At 38.3% G+C, this 21,700-nt stretch overlaps 1 long non-coding RNA gene across 1 annotated transcript; it reads right to left on the bottom strand.

Moving 5' to 3' along the window:
• Positions 1-16,656: 16,656 nt before the first annotated feature.
• Positions 16,657-20,415, bottom strand: LOC132599729 (uncharacterized). Its single transcript, XR_009566975.1, has 4 exons — positions 20,277-20,415; positions 19,453-19,550; positions 17,806-17,883; positions 16,657-16,888 (listed from the first exon to the last, which is right to left on the bottom strand). It is a non-coding gene; the product is annotated as an uncharacterized LOC132599729 (long non-coding RNA).
• Positions 20,416-21,700: the final 1,285 nt, after the last annotated feature.

Below are 21,700 nucleotides of genomic sequence, written 5' to 3'. Positions count from 1 at the left end.
GGTTTGAATTGAGCCATGATCATTGATAATTTGTGATAATAAAAATGTTACGAATGACATTTAGAACATGAAATAAGTATTATATATGAGAAAACGCGATAGTGAGCCATAACCATAAATGTGGAGAAATTGAAGAGAAATGGTGGATTGTGGCCAATGTATATAAATGATGATTGTTGATTGCAATATTGTGAATGTTGTTTTGAGAGTTTGGGAGTTGATATAGAATATGGGAAAATTAGTAGAAATAAAAGAAATGCTGCCCAATTTTCCCTAGAAATAGTAGCATGTTCTTATAGCCGATTAACTAATGTTAATGCGACTTCTCTTGAAGGTAGAAACGTGGGCGTTAAAGGACAACAAGCAAGCGACATATTAGTAAATGACAAAGGTATGTAAGGCTAGTCCTTTCTTTCCCAGGGCATGAATCTTATGATATGATATCCCCTCCTTTTTCATGATTTTCCTACGTACCAAAAACTGTGAGTCTGCAATTATGAAGAGCTTCACAAGATAAAGGAAAGAGATATGCTACGAGCATGACGAAACCGACGATGGATATAAGTATATAAGTTCTAAAGTTAGGATACGACATTCTTACGGAACTAATGATCCTTATGTAACTTCTATGATATTATGTTCCCTACCTCTCCATGGCCTTCCTACCTTCCGGAAAACTAAGAGTTTATGATCAGGAATAGCCACGTAAGATAAAGATAAGAGGCATGCTATGAACACGATAATGAAGATGATAAACTTGAGTCTAAAGATCTTAGAGTTCATGGTATAATGTTTCTACAAAGCTAACAACATTAACTATGATCTATTGGTGTTGCTTGTTGTATACACTCACCTTATATACTAATTCCTTCAAGGTAAGACAGACTACCTATGAATGCTCTATAATTTAATCGAGGTTCTCGACCTTACGTCACCCCAACATGGTTATAGATCGTCCATAAGCCTTAATGCATGTCCTATGACCAATGTTCCAAGAAACTACGAGTCTACGTTCATAAAGGATTTCATATGAGATAAAGGTAAGAGATATGCTATAGAAATGAATATGGAAATTATAAGATTAAGCCCAAAGATTATAAAGACTATCATACGATACTCATACGAAATTCACGCTACGAATATGATATGGTTTTTCATAGATTGTCTTTAAATTTAAATGTATGCCTTAATGAAAGGTTACGATACGCTTATAAGATGAATATGATGACAATGACGATGATGAGATATACTGATTCTTGTTATGATGTATGTGATATGGTCGAGCCACTACGTGGCCGAATACGGAAGATATGTTTGTGATACTGTCGAGCCACTACGTGGCCGAATACGGATATTGTCGAGCCCTACGTGGCCAAATACGGATAATGTTTTATGTGTATGAGCAGATACGGTAGTCCGACTATGAATTATACGAAATAATGATGTATAGGCTGTGATGATTCATGTACGACGATTATGTATATATGATATGTGTATGAAATGTATTCATCCCTAAAGGTCGCGCAGGTTTTTCCTTCACCTTATGACTTATGATTTCTCTATCATGTTTATCTCATTCATGCCTTACATACTCAGTACAATATTCGTACTGACGTCCGTTTTCTTTGGACACTGTGCTCATGCCCACAGGGAGACAAGGAGGAGAGCTTGATCCTGATTCGTAAAAGCTAGTAGTTGATTCAGAGCACTCCATTGTTCGGAGGTACTTATGATGATTCTTTTGTGTATATTCGTGTATATGTATTTTGGGGCACGACGGGGTCTTGTCCCGTCCTTATGTTTAGCACTCCAGTAGAGGCTCGTAGATACGCAGTGTGGGTTAGATGGTCTCACGAGAGGTTATTATGTATATATATTATTTTGATGGCCGAGAGGCATATGTATATATATAAAACTATTTACGTTTCCATATGAAATATGATTTTCCTACAATTTGAGTATAAATGTGATAAAAGAGCTAAACGAACATGACGAGAGATAGAACGAGCGGTGCTCAGTGGTTAGCCCCGGGTACCCGTCGCGGCCTCTAGTCGGGTCGTGATAGAAGTGGTATCAGAGCAGTTCATTCCTAGGAAGTGTCTACGAGCCGTGTCTAGTAGAGTCTTGTTTATGGTGTGTTGCGCGCCACATCAATAAACAAGAGTCTACAGGGCATTTAGGAAAAATGACCATCTTTCTTTTCATGAGATCGTGTCATAGAGCCGTGTATAAGATTTTATCCTCCTTGATAGTGTGTTGTGATTTCAGAAATGCCGCCAAAGGGAAAAGCTACAGCCACCCAGAAGGGCAAGACTATGACAAAAAGGCGGGTAGAAAGAGACCCTCCGATGAATATAGAAGAGGGAGAATCACATAATGAAGCCTTATCTAATACTTCCTCTACCCCGCCCAACGTAGAAGAACAAGGAGGAGCTTCGTCTCCAATTCCTCCACCGAGTGCTTCGGGTCAACAAGTGACCGAGGCCATTCATTTATTGACACAATTGGTTGTCGCACAGGCACAGCGGCAAAATGTGGGTTCAAGTGATCGGGAAGCTAGTACCAGAGCCCGTGATTTTATAAGTCTAAATCCTCCGGAGTTTTTCGGGTCAAAGCCGGATGAAGACCCACAAGGTTTTATTGATGAGATGCTAAGAACATTGAGGATTGTCCATGCCTCTGAGACTGAATCTGTGGAGTTGGCGTCTTATAGACTCCGAGATGTGGCGGTATTATGGTATAATAACTGGGTATTATCAAGAGGAGAGAATGCGCCCCCTTCGGTTTGGCAAGAATTTATAGATGCCTTCATCCGCCACTACTTACCACCCGAGGTCCGCCAAGCTAGAGCGGATAGGTTCTTAAATTTGAAGCAAGGGAATATGAGTGCCCGGGAGTATAGCCTTCAATTCAATTCGTTGGCTAGATATGCCCCGACTATGGAGGCCGATATGGGAGATAGAGTGCATAGGTTTGTGAGTGGCCTAGGGCCACATTTATTCAAAGATTACTTAACGGCTTCATTGCAAGACGGGATGGATATTTCCCGCATTCAAGCCCATGCTCAAAATCTAGAAGAGCAATGACATCTGCAAAGGGGCGGGCGTGATACGGATCAGGGGCCAAGTAAGAGGGCCAGATCCGTAGGTGCTGATAGCGACCATAGAAGGGGATCGAGGCAGACATATTCCAGACACTCAGGTCAGTCGGTGACTAGTATACCTCCACGAGTTGCAGGCCAGGGGTCCGACTCCTCTAGTCATCCCAGACCGGAGCAGAGTTTCACAGAGTCGGGCTCTCGGTATAGGAGTGATTCAGGCCAGAGGAGATCATCTATACCACAATGTACCCAGTACGGTAAGCTACATTGGGGACCATGCCGATTGGGTTCGGATGTTTGTTATGTTTGAGGCCAGACAAGTCATATTATGAGAGAGTGCCCGTTTCGAGCCGGTAGACATGCGGTTCAGCCCGCAGGATCAGCGGTTGGTTCTTCTTCGGTGTGCCCGGGAGGTCAGACTTCCCCGGTTATGGCAGGTCGAGGTACAGGCAGAGGGGGAGCATCTACTTCAGGTGCCACCCAGCCCCGTATATATGCTTTAGCTGAGCGACAGGATCCAGAGTCATTTCCTGATGCCGTCACAGGTATATCGGCACCTTTGATAATGTGTGAAAGGAGAAATAAATATTTATCATATTAAACAAGTATGAATTAAAAGTTTTTATGCTATGTAGCGACGGTAATCGGTAAAGTACGATATGTGGTGTTAACAGTTTTTATATATATATCCTTGAGGATAGTATTGATCTACCACATGTAATCTATATGAAATACCGAGAGGCATATGTATATATATATAAAACTATTTACGTTTCCATATGAAACATGATTTTCCTACAATTTGAGTATAAATGTGATAAAAGAGCTAAATGAGCATGACGAGAGATAGAATGAGCGGTGCTCGGTGGTTAGCCCCGGGTACCCGTCGTGTCCCCTAGTTGGGTCGTGACAGTTATATTAGAAAAGTTATGTTTAGCATACTTGTCACAATTTGAATATAAAGTTTCAAATTTACCTTTCAAAAGGATACATCCATCGATATTGTACAGGTCCAGCAATCTTTGCTTCATATGGTCGGCGCACAGGCAGATGTTCCATTGAGTCAAAGAACCCAGGGGGAAATATACGTTCTAACTTACACAAGATTTGCGGGATGTCTGCCTTTAATCTTTCCATGTCATCCACTCGTAGAGTGGTCGAAGTAAAATCTTTAAAAAATAAGCTCAATTCTGTACGTGTTTGCCACACATTACTGGGAAGCAGTTCACGAAAAGCAATAGGCATTAGTCGTTGCATGAACACATGGCAATCATGACTTTTCATGCCAAATAATCTTTTTGCGTTTGTGTCTGGACATCTAAATTCAAAACATATCCATCTGGAAACTTCAAACCCTTCACCCAATTGAACAAGATAGCTTTTTCTTCCTTATCTATTGTATATATAGCTTTTGGATATTTTCCACTAGTGTCCTTTGCCAACTGTGGTCGATCGCAATAATTTACCATATCTTGACGTGATTGTAGATTGTCTTTGGTTTTGTTATCAATATTAAGAACAGTATTAAATACATTATCAAAGACATTGTTTTCAATATGCATGACGTCAAGATTATGTCGAATCATGTTAGAACTCCAATAAGGCAAATCCCAAAATATGCTTCGTTTTTTCCACCCACAAGACTTACATATTCTCTTATTAACTTCCTGTGCATCTAACTCTGTTACTTTCCTTCTCCCCAAATCACAAATTTGGTTCAAAATTTCCTCTCCTGTTCTATAGAGTGGTGATAGTCTTTTGACAGTCTTACCTTTGAGAAAGTTTTTACGATCTCTCCTAAAAGGATGATGTTGGTCAAGGAACTTTCTGTGACTATCAAACCAAGATGTTTTCCAGCCATGTTGTAATCTAAAGGATTGTGTTTCCTCCATTCAATAAGGACATGCTAACTTTCCTGCAGTACTCCATCCTAATAACATAGAATACGTTGGGAAGTCACTGATTGTCCACATCAAAGCTGCCCTCAGTTGAAAGTTTTGCTTTTTCGAGATGTCAAATGCTTCTACACCTGTCTCCCACAACAAGGTCAATTCCTTTATTAGAGGTTGCAGATAAACATCAATTTTATGTTTGGGATTGTTTGGCCCAGGAACAATGACAGTTAGGAACATATATGCCTCTTTTATGCACATTCCTGGAGGCAAATTGTATGGGGTGACAATCACTGGCCACGAAGAGTATTTCCTCCCAGATTGACTAAATGGTTGGAAACCATCAGTACATAACCTCAACCTTACATTCCTTAGTTCAGCAGCAAAAAAAGAATGAGTTTCATTGAAGTTCTTCCAAGCCTCAAAGTCTAATGGATGACGCATTACCCCATCCTCTTGTGTATGCTCATGGTTCCACCTCATGTTGGCAGCTGTAGCATGGGATGCATATAATCTTTCAATCTATGAATCAAAGGAAAATAATACATTTTCTTGTAAGGGACCAATTTCCTCTTACGAGAGACGACGCGACGCTTATACCTCTGGTTACCACAGAATTTACAAGATGTAAGGTGTTCATCATCACCCCAATACAACATAAATCCTGAATCACAACAATCAATCTTTTCAACTGGCAAACCCAAACTACACACTAGTTTCTTAGTCTGATAATAGCTATCAAGCACTTTGTTATCTTCAGGTAAAGCCTCTTTCAACAATTGTATCATTTGGTTATAACCTCTCTGTGACAAAGTATTCTCCATTTTAATATTTAACATTCTGGAGACTACTACAAGTTGAGAGAGAGAAGAACCAACATATAATTTTTCATCAGCAGCTTGTAGAAAATTATAAAATCTTTGGGACTCGGGATTAGGCTCCTCCCCCACTGAAGGATTAGGCTCCTCCTCCATTCAAGGTTTATAAGGATGAGAAGAATCAACTTCAATATTGCTATAAGATTGCGAGCTCGAACCCTGACCAAAGTTGGGACCGGCTGCATCCAAGATCATTTGTCGGTATGGATTATCGAATCCAGATTCAGGTTTAGAACCACCGTGCAAATCATTATCTCACCGATCACATCTTTTTCCCCTTGATACTCCCAAACAAAATAGTCCTCAACAAATCCAAAATTAAAAAGGTGATATTCAACGATTTCAACATCCATGTATTTAATGTTGTGACATTTTTTATGGACATCTAACCTTGTTACCGCTCATGTAATTTCGTTAAGAAAGTGAAAATTGGATAAAATATCTACACCGGTTACAAAGCTAGAGTTTATACCCCCTCGGCCATCCAACCTATCGTACATCCAATCACGCTTTAGATTATTCATGTTCCTATTAATGTTGACATAAACAAAGCAATCAAATTAATGTTCTGTCTTCATATCATTAATACAACCGAATGACCTCTAAATGGAAGAACAAGCTGAAATAACTTAGTGAAACAGAACATATCATTCACCTTTTAGTTAAAAAAAATGACAAACTGAAACAAAACTAAAACTGAAACAAAAAAATCGAGTAAGAAACACAGTTCACTGACACTGATTTCAAATCATAGAATACAAAAAAAATCGAGTAAGAAAACCCAGTTCACTAACACTGATTTCAAATCACAGAATATAAAGAATGTTGAGTTCTTCAAGCTTTTTCTCGACATGCAACGAATTAAAACAAACTTTAACCACCAAGTAATATTATCCTACAAGGTTTAGCACAAACAAAGGTCGAATTTCTATTTTCATCAGATTTTGGCCCAAATAGAGATTCCCAACACTTAACCTTCAAATAAATTATAAACCCAACAGTTTTCAAGACACCCAACTTTGATTTTAGCTAAAAACAAAAACACTTAAAGACGCTCTATCCTTTAGATAATAAGCAAAAAAACACAGATTTCTTAATTTCTATTTTAGATTTAATGTCAGAAAACACAAAAAAAGAGATAAAGAAGAAAGAAACTGCCCATAAAACATAGAAAAATCAAAACATACCTTTCCTTTAGATAAATGACGCAGCAGAAGAAGAGAAAAACACAATAGAACTAGATTCACATTATTTTGAGCTATGTTGTGCTCTCTCTCTCTCTCTCTCTCTCTCTCTCTCTATGTTAGCAATTTCGCATACTCTCTCTCTATATCTGTGTTGGGTGTGTTTGAAGTGAAACGAAATAAATGTGTACCCTATGATATATCTTTTTTTTTAACACTTAACGACGGAATAGCGACGGATTTTATATTCCGTCGCTAAATAATACATAGATTTATTTTAATGATTAATATTGCGATGAATTTTTCCGTTGCTGCAAATATATATTTTTTCGAGAAAAATTAAAAGGCCTAGCGACGGATTTTTCGTTGCTGAATCCGTCGCTACATAAAAATAAAATTTATCGCGCCTCTTCTGCTGCTAAATCTGTAGTGAAATTTAAGGCGCCAAAATTTCACGCTAATCATTATTGACGAAATTCAATTTTCGTTGCTAATCCGTCGCTATATAATGAGATAAAATTTTAGTTGCTTTTCTCGTGACAAAATGAGTAATCCGTAGCTAATCCGTCGTTAATTAGTGATAGAATATGGTCTGTCGCTAATATTCCGTCACTAAACGCTGGTTTTTTAGTAGTGAAGGTGCCAAGTGGTTTTCAAAGATTGATTTAAGATCGAGGTATCATCAAGTGAGAGTTAGAGAAGAAGATATTCCGAAAATGGCTTTCAGAACTAGATATGGCCATTATGAATTTCGGGTGATATCGTTCGGGTTAACTAATGCCCCGGCAGTATTTATGAATTTGATGAATAATGTATTCAGGACCTTTCTAGATCTATTTGTGATCGTGTTCATTGACGATATTCTGGTTTACTCTCTATCAGAAACCGAGCATACAGATCACTTGCGTATTGTCCTTGGAATTCTTCGGGCTCGTGAATTGTATGCTAAATTTTTTAAATGTGAATTCTGGATGAATTCGGTAACTTTTCTGGGCCACATCATTTCAGCTGACAGTATTCGAGTTGATACTCAGAAAATTAAGGCTGTGAAGATTTGGCCAAGGCCTACAACGCCAACAGAAGTCTGTAGCTTCTTAGGATTAGCAGGCTATTATAGAAGGTTTATAGAAGGATTTTCTTCTATTTCAGTACCATTAACAAATCTAACTCAGAAGTTAACCAAATTTCAGTGGACCGATGCTTGTGAACGTAGTTTCCAAGAATGGAAAGACAGATTGACTTTAGCCCCAGTTCTGACGCTTCTTGAGGGATCAGAAGACTATGTTGTGTATTGTGATGCCTCTGGTATTGGATTAAGATGTGTATTGATGCAACACGGTAAGGCCATCGCCTATGCTTCCAGGCAGTTGAGGAAACATGAGAAGAACTATCTGACTCACGATCTTGAATTGGCGGCGGTTATTCATGCTTTGAAGATATGGAGACATTATTTGTATGGCATCCACGTTGATATTTATACAGATCATAAGAGCCTCCAGTACATTTTCAAGCAAAAGGATTTGAATCTTCGGCAGAGGCGATGGGTGGAGTTATTGAAAGACTATGATGTAAGTATACTATACCATTCGGGAAAAGCAAATGTGGTGGCCGATGCTCTTAGCCACAAATCCATGGGCAGTTTGTGTGGCCTTCAACCAGAGAAGAAAGAATTAGTCCATGAGCTCCATCGGTTAGCCAGCCTAGGAGTTCGTTTAATTGACTCAGGAAATGCAGGGGTTGCTCTTCGTAACCCAACCGTTTTGTCCTTAGACAGGGAGGTGAGAGAGCGCCAATATGAAGATCCCCAGTTGAGTCACTATAGATATAAATTTTTTGAGAAAGAGAAGTCGCCATTTGGAGTTTCTGCAGATGGAGTTCTCAGGTATCGAGGCAGGCTATGTGTGCCAGATATGGCAAGGCTACGTCGTCAGATTCTGGAAGAAGCTCATTATTCCCAGTATTCTATCCATCCAGGGGCGACAAAGATGTACCGTGATCTTAAGTCAATATATTGGTGGAATGGAATAAAGAAAGATATGGCAGAATTTGTAACTCAGTGTCCAAATTGCCAACAAGTGAAAGTCGAGCATCAAAATCCTGGAGGATTGTTACAAGCCATAGAAATTTAAACCTGGAAATGGGAAGTGATCAACATGGATTTCGTTATAGGTTTTCCATGTTGTTGGTGAAAGTATGACTCCATATGGGTAATCGTAGGCAGACTGACAAAATAAGCTCATTTTCTCCCAGTCAAGATTACATATGCAGCAGAAGATTACGCAAGGTTGTATCTTAAGGAAATAGTATGACTTCATGGCGTCCCAGTGTCTATTATCACGGACAGAGGAGCACAATTTACTGCTAAATTCTGAAGTTCCTTTCAAGAAGGTTTGGGAACTTAAGTGAGGCTCAGCACAGCATTTTATCCACAAACTGATGGACAAGCGGAACGCACTATTCAGACCTTAGAAGATATGTTGCGGGCAAATGGGATGATCATTTTCCACTTATTGAGTTTGCCTACAACAACAGTTACCATTCTAGCATCTAGATGGCTCCGTATGAAGCTCTATATGGAAGGAAATGTAGATCACCAATTGGGTGGTTTGAAGTCGGAGAAGCCCAACTGGTAGGTCCATAATTGATTCAATAAGCAATGGAAAAGGTCAAACTTATCCGAAACCGATTGTTGACAGCTCAGAGTCGCCAAAAATCTTATGCGGACAACCGCCGATGGGATTTGGAATTTCAAATCAATGATTGGGTATTCCTAAAAGTATTGCCCATGAAAGGTGTGATGAGATTCGGCAAGAAGGGTAAACTTAGCCCCCGGTATATTGGACCTTATAAGATTATACGCAAGGTGGGCCAAGTGGCTTATGAGCTGGACTTACCTTCACAACTTGAGTCAGTTCATCCAGTTTTTCATGTTTCGATGCTCTGTAAATGTGTCGGAGACCCTTCCAGAGTCATACCAGTACATGACGTTCAGGTTACAGAGAATTTGGCTTATGAGGAGGTACCCATTGCTGGATTGGATAGGCAAGTGCGAAAACTCAGAAACAAAGAGGTAACCTCAGTTAAGGTCTTGTGGAGAAATAATAACTGAGAGGAAATGACTTGGGAAGCATAAGAGGATATAAATATCAAATATCCACATTTATTTCCACCCCCAGAATAGGTTTAAGATGAGACGCCATTGGAATAAGGTACGAAATGCTTTCTCTTTTATGCTTTTGGTCATGGGTGGCCATATTTTCTTGCCATTATGTTGTAGCCCTATGAGGCAAATGTTATTATGGGTTGTTGTGGCAGGATGGTAGTGCCATATTACAGGGGAAACTCTGGCAAAATTATTGTTGAATCCCCGAAAACATAACATTCGAGAACGAATGTTTTTAAGGGGGGAAGAGTGTTACACCTCAGAATTTTGGGTTGTTGCGCGGTAGACGGACTAACGCAAGTTATGGTTTTTATGGTGTCCCTACAAGCAAGACGGGATACTTAATGATTCTAATTAAGATTCCAAAGACACCAGAAGAGGGGGAGGAGAGTTCGTTGGAGGAAGTTAAGGCAGAGAGTATCCTACCCCATGTATGAGTGTACCAGCAGGTATTCCTGGTAATTTGCAGGACTATAAGTTGAACGGATCAAAACGGCGAAATCTGAACTGAATCAGGAAAAGTCTGCAGGCACCAGTCATGGTCGATGAGCCGTCGATCATGTCAACGGACTATTGATGTGCGCCATCCCTGTGTTCCCACAATCAGACATTTGTGGGCGTGAGTCGACGGGGCCAGTCGACGGACCGTCGACCCGGCCGTCGAACCGCTTTTCTGGAAACTTCTGGGTTCAACTATAAATAGATGGCCCTTGTCCAAAATTTTCAGATTTCATTTTCTCCCTAAGTCTTGAGAGCTCTAGAATATTCCTCACATTACATCATCACATATCCAAGGGAAATCAAGGAGTAAACACCAAGAATTTGTAGGATCAAATGCAAGGAAACTCTCTAGGGTTTATGGAGACTAAGAATCTCTTTGGTGTTGAAGTAGGGTTTTCTCCAAGTGAATTGATTCCATTCAAAGTCCATTTCTACATCATCAAAGGTATGTTTTATGTTCAAATTCATGTTATTAAGAATATTGAGAGGTTAAAAGACTTGCATTATGGAAGGGAGGATAATATGGAGTACAAATATGGAAATAGTGATACTCTTGGTTAATGACCTAACTTGAATAATAGTTCTTTACATGTTATGAGTACAACTTGAGGTGAATGATACGAATGATATTAAAGGAGTATTTTATGAGAATGAATATGATGTGGTAATATAGGTATGGTTATGGATGACCTTGCAGATGGATTTAAGAAGTAAACAATGTTTAACTTAAAGAATCTATTAATTATGCTATCATGAGTGTTCTTATTGATGTTTGATGGTTATCTTATTTCATGGAAGAAGTTGTCGAAACAAAGAAAATGTCGCCAAATCTTCATTAGCGCTTAGTTGTTTTAGCTTAAGCTCAAGTATGTTTCCGGTTGTCTAATTTAGTACAAATTCTCGTGAAGGTAGCATAGGGAGCTCGAAAGGCAAGCAAGTAGGCAATAGAGTTAAAAAAGATATAAAGGTATGTAAGGCTAGCCCTTCTTCCAAAGGCATGACTTTTATATGATTGTGATTTCTTTCCAGTAAATCCTATGACTTTCATATATTCCAAAAGATGAAAGCTATAGAGTATTAAAAGTTTCCTATGAGATAAAGATGAGATATGTTCCATGTTAATGATATAATGTTATTGTGACTCTAATGATCTTGTCACGGCCCCTTGATGTTATTCATTGTTGGTAGCCTCACCTTATAATGCTAGTTCCTTCAAGGTGAGACATAACGGTCATGATGTTCTATAATGTAATCGGAGGTTACCGACCTTGCGTCACTCCGATAGAGTTACAGTATTTACTTGAGCTCTTATGCATGCTTCATGATAAGTATATATATGTATGATTATACCATGCCTAGATCGCCGGACATGACATCGGTAAGGCGGGCGGCTTATAATTACACCGTGCCTAGATGATCGGACATGACACCGCTAAGGCGGGTGGCTTATGATAACACCGTGCCTATTTGGCCGGACATGACACCACTAGTGGGCGGCATGAGATGACTACCCCAGACGCGGGAGGCCCGGACGCGGGCTAATGTTGTTACTGATTCAGACAGATTATGTATGTATATGTGATATGCTTAAAAGGTAAAAGTGAGCATGCATGACTCCGCCCCAAGGGGCAAGCAACTTAGGTTATCTTTATTTTTATGCTTTCTATGTTTCCTTATGATGTTATCGTGTATGCCTTACATACTCAGTACTTTTTTCGTACTGACGTCCTTTTCTTTTATGGACGCTGTGTTCATGCCCACAGGTAGACAGGGAGACGGTGCAGATCCTTAGGAGCTTCCTCAGCAGATTGCAGGAGCCCTCTACTACTCCGGAGTCGCCATTTCTTTGTATATTCTTTTGTGTACACATTGGGCATGGCGAGGTCATGTCCCGTCCTTTGATTCCAGTACTCCAGTTAGAGGCTCATAGTCACCTACATGTGGGTTGTAGACGTTATGTAATCTCTTCATTGTACCTTGTATATCATTTTTGCAGTCGTGAGGGCTTATGTGTACATATATGTATTGTTTTGGTGATTACGTGTGTACAGATTGGGTATGATGATTAGCACGATGAGTGGTGCTCGGTAGTCCGATTCGGGTACCCGTCATGGCCCCCTAGTCTGGTCGTGACAGCATGCTGATCATTTACGTGTTGTCCTTAGAATTTTTCAAGCTCGAGAACTATTTGCAAAGTTCTCAAAATGTGAGTTTTGGTTGAATTCTGTGACTTTTCTGGGGTATATTATTTCAGCTGATGGTATCGGGTGGATACCCAGAAGATTGAAGCTGTGAAGACTTGGCCGAGACCTATAACACCTACGAAGGTTCGTAGTTTTCTAGGCCGAGCAGGTTATTACAGAAGATTCGTAGAGGGTTTTTCTTCTATTTCTGCACCATTGATGAAGCTGACTCATAAATCAGCTAAATTTTAATGGACGGATGCTTGTGAGCGCAGTTTTCATGAGCTGAAGGATAGATTGACTTCGGCCCCGGTTCTGACACTTCTATAAGAATCGGAGGGCTATGTCGTTTATTGTGATGCCTCAGGTGTTGGGTTAGGTTGTGTGTAGATGCAGCACGGTAAAGTTATTTCTTATGCTTCAAGGTAGTTGCGGAAACACGAAAAAAACTACCTGACCCACGATCTAGAGTTAGCTGTTGTGATTCGTGCATTGAAGATGTGGAGGCATTATTTATATGGCATTCACGTTGATATTTACACAAATCATAAGAGTCTTCAGTATATTTTCAAGTAGAAAGAGTTGAATTTACGATAAAGGCGATGGTTGGAACTGTTGAAAGATTATGATGTTAGCATCCTATATCATACAGGAAAAGCAAACTTTGTAGTTGATGCTCTTAGTCGTAGATCTATGGGTAGCTTGTGTGATATCCAACAAGAGAAAAGAGACTTAGCTTGTGAGCTTCAACAGTTAGCTAGCCTAGGAGTTCGGTTAATAGACTCGGGCAATATGGGAGTTACCGTTCAAAATTCAGTTGTTTCGTCATTGGTGGTTGAGGTGAAAGAATGCCAGTATGAGGACCCCATATTAGTTCATTACAGAAATACGCTTCCTCAGAAGAAAAAGTCATCTTTTGAGATCTCTGCAAATGGAGTTCTCAGATGTCGATGTAGATTATGTGTTCCTGATGTTGCAGGATTACGTCACCAGATTTTGAAAGAAGCCCAGTGTTCCCGTTATTCTTTTCATCCGGGAGCAACAAAAATGTATCCTGATCTTAAATCCATATATTGGTGGGACGGAATGAAGAAATATATAGCAAGATTCGTAGCTCAATGTCCAAACTATCAGCAAGTAAAGATCGAGCATCAAAAGCCCGATGGATTATTACAAGTCATGAAAATTCCGACTTGGAAATGGGAAGTGATTAATATGGATTTCATTACAGGCTTGCCTCGTTCTCCGCGTAAGTATGATTCTATATGGGTAATTGTGGATAGACTCACAAAGTCAGCTCATCTCCTGCCTGTCAGAACTATATACGCAGCTAAGGATTATGCAGAGCTTTACATCAAAGAGATAGTACGACTCCATGGTGTTCCAACATCTGTTATTTCTGATAGAGGAACCCAGTTCACAGCTAATTTCTGGAGGTCTTTCCAAGAAGGTTTGGAGACTCAGGTGAGTCTTAGCATAGTATTTCATCCACAGACTAATGGACAAGCTGAGCGTACCATTCAGACTCTCAAAGACATGTTGCGGGCATGTGTGTTAGACCTCGGATGTAGTTGGTATGATCACTTACCACTTATTGAATTCACTTATAAAGATAGTTATCATTCCAGCATCCAAATAGCCCCGTATGAGGCCTTATATGGGCGCAAGTGTAGATCACCAATTGGGTGTTCGAAGTGGGAGAAACTAAGTTAATAGGGCCAGACTTGAACCAACAAGCCATGGAAAAGGTCAAGCTTATTCAGGATAGATTATTGGCAGCTCAGAGTCGTCAGAAATCCTATGCAGATAATCGCCGACAAGACTTAGAATTCCAAGCTAATGATTGGGTATTCTTAAAAGTTTCACCTATGAAAGGTGTGATGAGATTTGGTAGGAAGGGAAAGCTTAGTCCTCGGTATATTGGGCCATACAAAATCGTACGCAAGGTAGGACAGGTGGCTTATGAGTTAGATCTACCTTCAGACTAGGAGTAAATCCACCCGGTTTTCTATGTGTCAATGCTTCATAAGTGTATGGGAGACCCTTCAAAAATTGTACCTCTGGATGATATCCAGGTCACCGAGCAATTATCTTACGAAGAAATTTCCATTGCTATTCTAGATAGACAAGTTCAGAGACTCAGGACTAAAGATGTAGCTTCAGTTAAAGTTCGATGGAGAAACAATAATAGGGAAGAAATGACTTGGGAAGCTGAGGAAGATATGAAGACCAGATATCCACATTTGTTTCCATTCCCTAAGAAGGTTCAGATAGAGCCACCATTGCCTTCAGGGGAAACTCTGGCAAAATTTTTATAGAATCCCTAAGAGTCTAACAGTCGAGGACGAATGTTCTTAAGGGGGGAGGAATGTTACACCTTGGAAATTTTGTTCCCTTTGCATTATGAGTAAACTAACATAATCCTAAAGTGGAAATGAGGCCCTTACAAGGTCAAGAAGGGCATTTGATAACTTCAAGTGTGTACCTTGAGGTTTTGGAGTCGTATGAATCGGCGAAAGTAAGTTAGTTGAAGAAATTAGAATTTGAGTCATGTTTTGGGAAGATTTCATATCATTACCTTGAGGGGGAGATATAAGGCCCCTTAGATGGTTGATGAAGTTTTATATAAGTGCCAAGAATGTTCCATAAGGATTAGAGGTCAAACGAATCGAAAAGAACACTTTTCGCTGAAAATTAGAGTTTGTGGACCAGTTTGTTGTCGCAAACTGGCCGCAAAATCACCAAAAGGGCTGGCCTCACTTCCCAACCTCCTCCTTAAGCCGCATCTCCACCGCAAATCAATGCAGGAGGTCGACTTTGACACTTTTTTAAATCCCAAAAGATCCCATTTTCATATCAAACTCCCACACTTATTTCCCCACATTATTAGAGAGGTCTTGAAGGTTCCACAATACTCCAAAATGCTCCATTCCATCAAGAGAGAATATCAAACATCAAAACCTCAAGATAATCCATGGAAGGTGATTGTTCTTGTTTCTCTCCAAAGTTGTGATGAACTTGGTCTTGGAAGGAGTTGAGTGAGGTGAGGTTCTTCTACTATCAGGTATGTTCTCCATCTTACTTACATGATTGAGTTGATGTAAAGGTTTAGTAACTCTTGAGAAGGAAAAGAATTAAAGTAGAGAAGTCATAAAGTGTTGAAGTGAAGAAGATAACTATGAGATGAACTTGAAAAGGGATTTTGGATAAATTTGAGATTAAATTGAATATAACTTATTGATTATGATATTGTGGATGTTGTTATTGTTGTTTGGGAGTTGTTTTTTAATATGGTGGAAGTCGATAAAATAGGGGAAGTGCTGCCCAAATTTCGTTAGCTCGTTAATTATACCAGTTTGAACTTAAGAGTATTTTAAGACCTAACCTTAGTATGAATCCTCTTGAATGTAGATTTTACGGACTTTGGAGGGGAAGTTAAGTAAATAAGGAGACATAAAGGTATGTTAAGGCTAACCCTTCTTTCTAAAGGAATAATTTCTTCATCGTGAATCCATCTATGATATCCATAACGTTCTATTTCCTAGAATCGCTAGAAGCTCATGATTTTGTTGATCTTGTTCATCGTCGTTGATCTCGTCTTATGACAGTTGACCCTCTAAGGAAAGATGTAGTGATGATGATGATGTTGTTTTTACTTATGTATCCCTATATGAATATATATACTAGATGGTTTGTGCCCGTGCAAGTTCGTTACTACTAAGACGCAAATAAAGGAGAGATGATTAAACTAAATATTAACATGATATGCTTCATACTATATTACATTCATTTCTGGAACAAAGTTACACGAGTAGTGTGTAGGAAAGGCAAAATAGAGACATAGTTTGTGGAACAAAGTTACATAGGTAGCTTGCTAGAAAGACACAAGTAGAAAGATTATAGGTGCTCCAACATCTGCATGAGATTGGCAGTTGAACATAAGTATTGCAAGAAGTATGCTCTTGCAAGATGAAACTCTTTCATGACCTGGGAAGAAATTGAAGGAATAAACATACAAATCCAGTAGCTAGCAAAGTAACACTGTAAACATAAAGAAAGTTTAATGACTCTTACTTTGCTTACTGGCACAAAGAATAGAACAAATGTTGATACAGAATAAAATTAAAATCAGCTAAGAACTTGGGAGAAAAATTGGTATTTTAGCTTAATTCTTTTGAATTGTAAAACTTAGCAATGTGAGTAAAGTTTACGTAAAGTAGAGTAGACCATTTCAATCCAACAATTTTGCTCTTCACATACACCATCAAACATTATAAATGGATAGTAACAAAATGAAGTAAAGTACCATAATAATTATTTAAGAAAGTTAACTTCTCACTTATTTAACAGAGTGTCTTTATATGTTTCACCTATAGCTCCAGTGCCACAAATAATTACTTAACATGTAAACTTTTCCCTTTAGAGTTACACATTTATCATCACATAGCCTTATCAGAAATGAAGAAAACATATTTATTCATTTTAAGCTATTTTAGTCTTCCTGTGAGGAGGTAGCATATTTTTGTTATTAGACTGGGAGCATATCGAGGTTCGAAAAATGAAGAATAGTCCTATCTTATAGCTTAGTACCTAGATAACAATCCGATGACTTTGTTTCCAAATATCTTCGGCCCAATTGTTTTTTTCCAGTATCTTTGTGTCGACATAAATCATCAAATTTATATACCATACCAACTTAGAAAATACTAATAATTTTAAATGGAGATTGTAAATGTTATTAATGTTTCTTTGTTTAGTACAGGTGGCCTCCCTTTTTTGTACATCAAAGGGTCAATTGGGTTGCATAGCTGATACATATTTGCACACCAGAAAATTGGGAAGTATGCAGGTTTTTGTCATAACTGGATAGGAAGGATATCAAACTTGATTATGTGAATTCATACCTCTTCAAGACACTTCTTGCCAAGCTTTTTGTCTTTTGTGCATGTCTTAATCCTCATATTCAGAATTTGTGTGTCCACCTACATGAATTATCAAACATCAATTATTACCAAGAGATCAATATGCTGCGCTGAGCACGGGCCTATGCCAGACAACGTTGTTAGTGTTATTTGCACAATTTCAAGATTACCAAAAACTTCAACGAAAATAATTTCATACTTGTTCAATTTTCTAGCAGGATTACTAAAAAAAGAAAATAATCCTACGCCAAACGTTGTTTAGAAATTTCAAATCTCAAAATTTCAAATTTTTAGTAAAACATAACACTTGTAAAGCTGGTTTAGGGCAAAAATTAAACAATATATCACTCCACTCACTCGAAGGCTAGTCAACTACAACTCCTTTCCCCCTCTAAGCACTACCACAGATGGAAACATATACACACCAGAAAACTCCATATTCTTTATTTCTCAATTTGGCTAAAGCAAAAGAGAAGTGTTCCAATATCTAACTTGCTTTGGTACCTAGCTAAAATAAAGTGAAAAACAGTCTCCGATTTGGCAGTCATCGTAACATAAGCTATTTCCAGCCTTTGCTTGGTAAACTTGATGTAAGTTCCATGAGTCCAACTCTGTGCTTTCCTTGCATAAAATGCTCATGTCTCTTGGCAGAACATCAAAGCATCATCAATAAATTCATAAATTGAGGGTCACCTGGAGGCTGGGGGATGACTCCCTGATCATTTAGTTTCTCTTTTACCGTCTTGGCTAATTGTTTCAAACTCCGGCAAAAGCTACTGAGGTTTCAAACTAACAGAGTACCACTTAAGCTATACCTCGAAAGAGACAACAAACTCAATGTATTTTTCTAGTAAAGAAGGACAAAGAAATACTGAAGAAGCTCACAGATGAGGCTTACTGGTTTAATCGATTTAAGGGCAATAGGTCAATCAACAATTAGAGCAACATAAAGGACAGACAATTTGGCTGAAGAAGAAGTAAAGTGGAATAATCGAAGTAGGAAACTTTATGCACTTAGAACTTTGTTTAGGTTTTGAGTTGAAGTCATTATTTGGCATAGAGTTACGACCATAAATTCTAACAGCACCACAAACTCCCACCCTATTAATATGCACAAAGAATATATTGCAGGGAAGCAACCGAAAGTATCAATCGTGCAAGGTTTTTGTTTGCAGCATGCATCTGCTGAAAAATGCACCAACAAAAATACTATATTGTAATATTTAGAACTAAAGATATGTGTGAGCAAAAACGACCTTAAATTTCACAACAGAAAGGTAAAAAAGAACTAAAATTAGTAATCTGCTTCCTTCTTTACAGAAAGAAAAAGGGAAAAATGCACCATGAAATCGCCCACACTAATTTAAAAAGCCACGGAAAAGTACAAAGTCCTAAAGAATCAAATGTTGTAAACACGATCCTACCTATCATTCTTTAGTACTAATTTCACCCCAATAGATTCTTTGAAACAATTCATTCATCCTTCAAAGATACACTTATTCAAATATAATGTTAAAGATTAACATACTTGGTCATTTAAGTTTCCTCAAGTACACAAGTCAATTTAGCATAACATGGAAATAAAAGTTATGAATAAACATATAGGACAAAAGAAGTCTGGGAACTTACCTCTATCAGTCAGATTATTTCCTGTTTTTTCCTACTTTCTTCGAGCAAATTTAAGCTTCAAAATCCTGCGAAATCCGAAGTGGCCAACCATTACATTCCTGTCAAATTGAACATGAATGATCACTACTGCTATGTATTGAAATTCAAAGAGGTTTCAGCCTCAACGTGGAATGCAACTATAGCCAACACAAACTCAATTAAAGAATAATTTTGAAATATTTTATTATTAATGTATATATATATATATATATATATATATATATATATATATATATATATATATATCTCACAATGATAAGGACCTTGGCAGAAATGGGTTTAAAAGAACATCAGAATTAAGACTCTACTTTTTACCCAAACTTAGCAACAAGGCTACTAAATTACCAAATTCCAAATGTGGTAAATTTAGTCCCACCACTTATTTCAAGTCATACCCACCACATGAAACACATAGAGCAACACAACAAAAGATTAGGACAGATCAAATCCGAAAAGTAAAGTTTCAAACACAAGTATGCTGAAAAAAATACTTATAAGACACATAGAAAATATGAAAAGACAGCAATGAAATCCATCCAAAAAAAAAAAAAAGAGGAAGAAGAAGTAACATGCAACACATAGGATAACTTAGCAAAAATGAGAACATACAAAAATTCATAAATTTTAGTCTCAAATACATGTATAGTAAAAAATCAAGCTTAGATATTTAATTTCAGAGAGAGAAAATTACCTATGAAATAAAAAAATAACACAAAAAGCAAATAACACAAATAAATAGAAAGAACCAAAAAAAAATAGTGAATAAAAGGGAAAGGAAGAAGAACCTATTTTTTTAGAATAGAAGAGGAAACGCGGAAGAGCAAGCCCAAAAATAGAGAGAGAAAGTAAGAGATGAACAAACAAAATTTGCTCTGGAAAATTTACAAACAATTGAAAAGCCACTTTCTAGTGCATTCCATTCAACACGTGGAAGATAATCACAGTGTAGTAGGAGTGTTTCCCTCACTTTTTCTTTTAAAGTTGCCCCCACTTTTGCTTTTATTTACATAAATACCTGATGGACGACGATCCTGCCTCCAAACCCGTGCTTCTATATAGTAGAAATATATATATAGCTATGTTGTGACACTAAGCCTATATGGCCGGGTATGATATCTATTGCGCGCACACCACTGCAGTTGGGTACGAATAACACCGAGCCTTGTTATGATCGGGTACGAATAACACCGAGCCTTGCTATGGCCGGGTACAAATAACACCGAGCCTTGTTATGCCGAGTACGGATGGCATGGAGCCTATATGGCTTGGTATGGTATCATTATATGTATATGTATGAAATGTTCTCTTTAGAAGAAAGGTTAAGTATGTAAGACATTCATCTTAAGAGGTATTGGAAGGTATAAATTTGTTACACCTCGAAAAAATTTTCGTGAGTCAACAATGAATAGATCAACGAAGGGTATGAGTGTGCGGTGTTTTACTAAGTAGGGAATGACGATTCATGAATTTTTGGAAATAAAAAAGTTGCAGAAATTCATTTCAGTCCAGTGGTCGTAAAGCACAATACGGCCCGTAAAGTGATTTACGGACCGTAAAGTGCGATCATCCTCCAACACTCCAAGAAATTCAACTTTCTGTTAAATGTTGAAATGGTAAAACACGACCCAGAATACGGACCGTAAATCGAAATACGGCCCGTAAACCTCGATCGTAAATCACCATGATGACAGCCAACCCTTCTGTTTTTTATATGCTTAAATACAGCCATGAAGGACGGACCATAAACCAGTATACGGCCCGTAAACTGTGGTTCACGACCACTGTACACCCTGACTGTTGATCATTAAAAATCAGACTTTGAGTTATTAAAAGGGACCCAAGCCTCATTTTATTTCATTTTCTCATCTACACAACTCAAGAGCTTTCTAGAGAATTCTCCAAACACTTCATCTACAAGAAGGACCAAGGTAAATTAAGATCAAAAACATCAAATTCATGAATCAAAGTCTATGAAACTCAAGTGAAGTTCATCCAAACCAAGAGATCCCAAAGGAGGTGAAGTAGGGTTTTGGTGAAAGAGGAGAGGCTTCACTCCAGGCTTGTTCCACCAACCTCTAAGGTAAGTTTGATAACTTTTCCATGATAACTAAAGTATTTATATGATGAAACACTTGGATTATGAGAGGGTGTAATAAATGGGTCATAAAATGTGAATACTGTTATAATTGAATGATAGTGGGAATGAATC

Source organism: Lycium barbarum, chromosome 6 (genome assembly GCF_019175385.1).
Source record: "Lycium barbarum isolate Lr01 chromosome 6, ASM1917538v2, whole genome shotgun sequence".
In the NCBI taxonomy this organism is placed as follows: domain Eukaryota; kingdom Viridiplantae; phylum Streptophyta; class Magnoliopsida; order Solanales; family Solanaceae; genus Lycium; species Lycium barbarum.
The sequence above is the reverse complement of the archived record's forward strand: the minus strand, read 5'-3'. Positions and strand labels throughout refer to the sequence as shown.